Genomic DNA, 6,000 nt, shown 5'->3' with positions numbered 1-6,000 from the left:
TGACCTTCTCGGGATCTCCAAGAAAAGAATTAAAATCTTGGAGAGAAAACAGTGCCAAGGATGCTTCTGCTGATAGTGTCATCCCAAGGTTCAACAGACTCCCTCCTGGGCTGCTAGACACAGCTGGCCTCATCAGCACCCTGTTCCGCTAGGCCCCGCCTTCTGATCTATGAGTCACTGTACCTTAGTCCTCAAGTTCCGCCCCTGTGTCTCAGGTTCTGAACTGCAGGATATGCAGCAAAGCCATAGCAACCCTGGTGCTGGTTAGTGAGTGTAACTCTCAGAATCTCCCTACAAAGGGCCAGCATTCTGTTAGCAGCTGGGTGAGTGAGAAGATAGCATGTGGAGAGACAAACAAGCATTTTGTAATTTGCCAATTAGGGGTTCTTGTGGAGGGAGGAGAGCAATTGTCTCTCATCCCCAGTGATAGCAGGACCGGATCTAGGGGGCGGGCAGAGGGGGGGGGCTTGCCCCGGGCACCGACATAGGGGTGGCGCCAAATTGGGTATGAAGTCCATTGTATTCTATGGGACCATAAGATAGAATGGCCCATAAGGGGGCGTCATTTTTTAATTCCCTCCCCCCTCAAAAAACATGTAGATATGGTCCTGAGTGATAGGCAAATTTAGAAGCCTGCATCAAGTATTTTGGTTGCAAGGACATAGTTCAAAGTGAAAAACAGAAAGAGGGATTCCACTGGCTGTCCAGTTTCTGAGCTGGGTAGTTGTCATGCCATGTGTGCGAGAACAGCTACAGGCTGTTGAACAAACAGTGTAGTAAACAAAAGGGGGCAGATGAATAGCTACATGTTACAGGCAGTAATAGGGTTTCCAGCTCTGGGTTGGGGAATACCTGGAGATATTGGGGGTGGAGCCTAGGGAGAATAGAGTGGGTAGGAGTGGGACGTCTGCAGTGTATAATGCCATACTCTCCAAAGCAGCCATTTTCTCCAGGGGAATGGATCTTGATTGTTTGGAGAGCAACAGTACAAGTGGGAGATTGCCAGGTGCCACCTGGAGGCTGACAACCCTAGGAAATAAATAAATTTTGGAAAAAGAAAGGAGCAAGGTTTGATGTGGGTCTATTTCTGGTCTGGGGGTCCAGTTCTGGGATCTGAGAAAGAATGCTAAAATGTAGTACCCCTGAGCATGTGCATATTGCCTTTCCCTTGTCAAGCCACCCATTTTCCAAACACCTAGCCTTTGGAGGGGAGTCATCTGTTTTTAAAAAGTAATGCCCGATTTGTGTCTTACAAGACAGTTCCTACTGTGCCATCAGAGACCAATGACAAGGTTGTGTGAGCTTCAGATCATCCATAAAGAGGCTGCCTGTTGCTTCTCTGTATGATTTACTGCTGGCACCTTGGTCAGTGTCTTCTGGAGCCATCATTCTGCCATCTCTTTGTACTTCATTCTACCATATCTTTTTGTGCCTGGTATCTTTGTCAAAATCCAAGTACATTGACTCTTTCTGTAGCCATTCGAAGTTGTGCAGCCAACTCTTGCCTTTTGTGCCAAGATATTGGTTTGAGGGGGTGTCATGATCCTAGACCTAGTGCGGCCTACAGGCTGTAGGGAAGCCTGTATTAGAACATAAGAGAAGCCATGTTGGATCAGGCCCATCCAGTCCAACACTCTGTGTCACACAGTGGCAAAAAAAAAAAATTACACACACACACACTGTGGCTAATAGCCACTGGTGGACCTCTGCTCCATATTTTTATCGAACCCCCTCTTGAAGTTGTCTATGCTTGTAGTAGCCACCACCTCCTGTGGCAGTGAATTCCACATGTTAATCACCCTTTGGGTGAAGAAGTACTTCCTTTTATCCGTTTTAACCTGACTGCTCAGCAATTTCATCGAATGCCCACGAGTTCTTGTATTGTGAGAAAGGGAGAAAAGGACTTCTTTCTCTACTTTCTCCATCCCATGCATTATCTTGTAAACCTCTATCATGTCACCCCGCAGTCGACGTTTCTCCAAGCTAAAGAGCCCCAAGCGTTTTAACCTTTCTTCATAGGGAAAGTGTTCCAACCCTTTAATCATTCTAGTTGCCCTTTTCTGCACTTTTTCCAATGCTATAATATCCTTTTGAGGTGCGGTGACCAGAATTGCACGCAGTATTCCAAATGAGACCGCACCATCGATTTATACAGGGGCATTATGATACTGGCTGATTTGTTTTCAATTCCCTTCCTAATAATTCCCAGCATGGCATTGGCCTTTTTTATTGCAATCGCACACTATCTTGACATTTTCAGTGAGCTATTGCCAGACGTTGGAGCTTCAAAGTAAACGAACCATCATTTGTTGAAAAAGTTGTAGCGTTTATTTGATATCTCAAAGTTCTGGACAGGCAGTCATTGGAACTGATAGCAAGCATTGAAACATATATGGGTTTTAAGGCCTTACATCAAAGCATTCATAAACAATCCTACATTCTCACACTCTACTGTCAGAAGTAACACTTTTCCTGCTTCTTATCGCTTGCGGCTCCCTTTCTCATGGAGGAGCCCTGCTGGCTCTCCTTGAGACTTGCTATCTTCAAAGGCCTATTGCTTTGTTAGTGTTATGCAGAGGAATTCACAGCATGGGTTAGTAACATTTCTAAGACCGTTTGATATGCAAGGTCTTCTGCTTCACAGTTAGTATTAGGAATTCAAAATGGAGTTAGTCATGTCAAGGAGCAGGCTACAGAATACATTTAGCATAAAAACGCAGTGATGCTCTCCAATGTCCGACAGCTATCAGTGAAAGATTACATATTTTTGTCAGGAGATCCACAAGTTCAACTTTGAGTTCTTTCAGAACTCTTGGATGTATGCCATCCGGACCTGGTGACTTATTAGTTTTTCATTTGTCTATCAGTTGTAGGACCTCCTCTCTTGTCACCTCAATCTGACTCAGGTCTTTCAACACCCCTTCCAAAATTAGTGGTTCTGGAGCGGGCAAACACTTCTCATCTTCGACAGTGAAGACGGAGGCAAAAAATGCATTCAGCTTCTTAGTCATTTCCCTATCCTCCTTCAGTAATCCTTTGACCCCTTGGTCATCCAAGGGCCCCACTGCCTCCCTGGCTGGTTTCCTGCTTCTAATATATTTGAAGAAATTTTTAATGTTGGTCTTTATGTTTTTTGCAATATGCTCCTCATAGTCCCTTTTTGCCTGCCTGATCACAGTCTTGCATTTGATTTGCCACAGCCTGTGTTCCCTTTTATTAATCTCACTTGGACTAGCTTTCCACCGCTTAAAGGAGTCCTTCTTACCTTTTACAGCTTCCATTACTTTGTTTGTTAACCATTCAGGCCTTCTCTTATACCTGTTTGTGCCTTTCTTAACTTGTGGTATATGTTTTATCTGAGCTTCTAGAATTGTAGTTTTAAATAGCCTCCAAGCTTCCCCAAGGGTTTTGACTGTATTTACCTTTCCTTTCAGTTTCCTCTTCACATGCCTCCTCATTTCAGAGAATTTACCCCTTTTAAAGTTAAACGTGGTTCTGCCGGTCTTTTGTATTAGAATAGAGACAGGGCCTACATTTCCCAGGCCCTGTTTGGACCTTGTGATTGGTTAGCAGGGGCTTTGCTCAAAGTAGCAGGTTGTTCACTCTTAGGGAGCAGAGCTGAGGAGAGGCTGCTGCCTCATCTAGGAAGGGGTGAGTCAGTTTAAAGGCAGACACTGAGACATCTGGGGACCATCTAGATCAGAGGTGTCAAACTCATTTGTTACGAGGGCCAGATCTGACTTAAATGTCACTTTTTCAGGCTGGACCACGTGTGCCATAAAATGTAACACAAGGTACCAGAGACAACCTTTATAAAGAGGAGTGCAGATGGCAAATGGCAATAGTAGGCATGATTGGATTAGGTGTGATATGCAGAGGTGTAGTAGATTTGGGGGATATCAGCATTGGTAATAAGACAGGAAGCCAAGGTCTCAGTTTGGTACAGGAGGAGTCAGTCCAGGAGGATACAAAGAATAAGCCTGAAGAAGTGAGCAGTGACTCACAAAAGCCCATACCCTGCCACAAATGTTGTTAGTCTTTAAGGTGCTGCTGGACTCTTTCTACTGCTATTAGAAACCACAACATTAAAAAACCAGTGGGAGGACATTTTAGCCTTCTAGGACATTCAGTTGCTGACCTAAGAGTAGCAGTTCTCTTACAAAGGAATTTCAGAGGGAGATTAGAGACACTGCTGAATTGCAACTGATAATGAAGCTCAAGACAATGCATCTCCCTGGACTGAACTAAGACAGGTTTCTTCTCTCATTATGACTCATTTTGGTGTCTGAAATAACTTCACTCTCCAAGATATAAGGACAGATGGACTCACATTCTAGCTGTATCTGAAGAAGTGAGCAATGACTCATGAAGGCTCATGCCCTGCCACTAATTTTGTTAGTCATTAAGATACTCCTGGACTAATAAAGATTGCAAGCTGTGCTGTTAGGTTTCTTTTATTATTATTTTTTTCATCTGTTAGAACTAGAAAGGTGGATCCCTCCAAGTGATATAATGTGCTGCTTTCAAACTGGACAAAATCCACTCACTGCTAGTGACGATAATAAAAAGTTTAAAAAGCAGGAGGGGGATTAATGTGAAAAAAGGCAGCCAGTGAGGTTGGAGGGGAGAAAGAGAGACTATGCATTGAACTGAAATATATGGAACCATAAATGTATTTTTAATTACTTAGCCGTCTACTTCCAGTCATTAAGCCATGGAATCCAATCCAAGTGTAATTCCTAACCAGGGTCTTTTTGAAAGAAAACAAAATCCCAAATAGGCACATGGAAATTTAATATTTTAAAAAAAAACTTTTCAGAGTAAGCCAAAATAATTTCCCTTTAATTCCCCTTGTCCCAGATGCATCTCTTTCCTGTCCCTCTTCTTTTTTAATGTCCTTCTGTGTGTGATCAAGATTTGTTTATAGAAAAAAGCCCAGCAGGAACTCATTTGCATATTAGGCCACACACCCTGATATCACCATTATTTCACACAGGACTTTTTTGTAGGAAAAGCCCAGCAGGAACTTATTTGCATATTAGGCCACACTCCCTGATGCCAAGCCAGCCAGAACTGTGTTCCTATGCATTCCTGCTAAAAAAAAAAAAAAAGCTCTGGATCAGGTCTCAAAGTAAACAGCAGAGCAATCTCCCCCCCCACCCCCCAAAAAAATTCATTCACAGGAGATACCTGGAATAAAACTGTTGGTATTAAGTTGCCATGGGACTCCCTTTTCTTGAGTGCTTCCCCTGTCTTCCCTTCCACCTCCCTCCCTCCCTCCAAACGAGGGAAGACAGGCTTGGTAATGCAGTAGCAGTCCTGCTGGAGGAAGGAGAGGGTGGAGGAGCTTTTCTCAGGTGTATGTATGTGCTCCCTTTCCCCTTTGTTTCCTCCCCAAAGGAGGGAAAAGACTTGGAAGAGAGCAGCCCCAGTGGAGGGAGTTTTTCTTTGCTGCATGTGCATGTGCTCTCTTTTTCTTTCCCCTTCACTTCCTCCTTAAAGGAGGAAGAAGAGTCACCAAGTTCTACCTTGGCTTCAGCAGGGGATTTTTCTCACATGTGGATTGCAGTGATGTCACCTGGAAGTGATGCCATTGTGCATCACTTGGGGGCAGGGATTACCCCAGTGGGGGCAGGGATTACCCCAGCGGCCTGCTCCATGCTGGCAGGTTGGAGGTCCCCAAATGGGGAAACCTCACCCCAAGCAGGAGCTTGGCAACCATAGGAGGGAGAGAGGCATGGTGACAGTAGTGGCCAGCAAAAAGGAAGCAAGAGACAGCCAGTTGCTCGGACTGGTTACCAGCCCTGCAGGGGATGGATGAACATCTAGAACATAGCACCTGTAAACGTTAGTTTTTAACTTTGATGCTTTTAATTACAATGGTTTTAAATAGCAACTATTATGAATTATATATTGTATTGATATAAGGTTTTATATTGTAATTATATATCTATTATATGTTGTGAGCCGCCCTGAGCCTGCTGCGGCGGGGACGGTGGG

The sequence above is a fragment of the Heteronotia binoei genome, chromosome 19 (assembly GCF_032191835.1).
Source record: "Heteronotia binoei isolate CCM8104 ecotype False Entrance Well chromosome 19, APGP_CSIRO_Hbin_v1, whole genome shotgun sequence".
Taxonomy (NCBI): domain Eukaryota; kingdom Metazoa; phylum Chordata; class Lepidosauria; order Squamata; family Gekkonidae; genus Heteronotia; species Heteronotia binoei.
The sequence above is the reverse complement of the archived record's forward strand: the minus strand, read 5'-3'. Positions refer to the sequence as shown.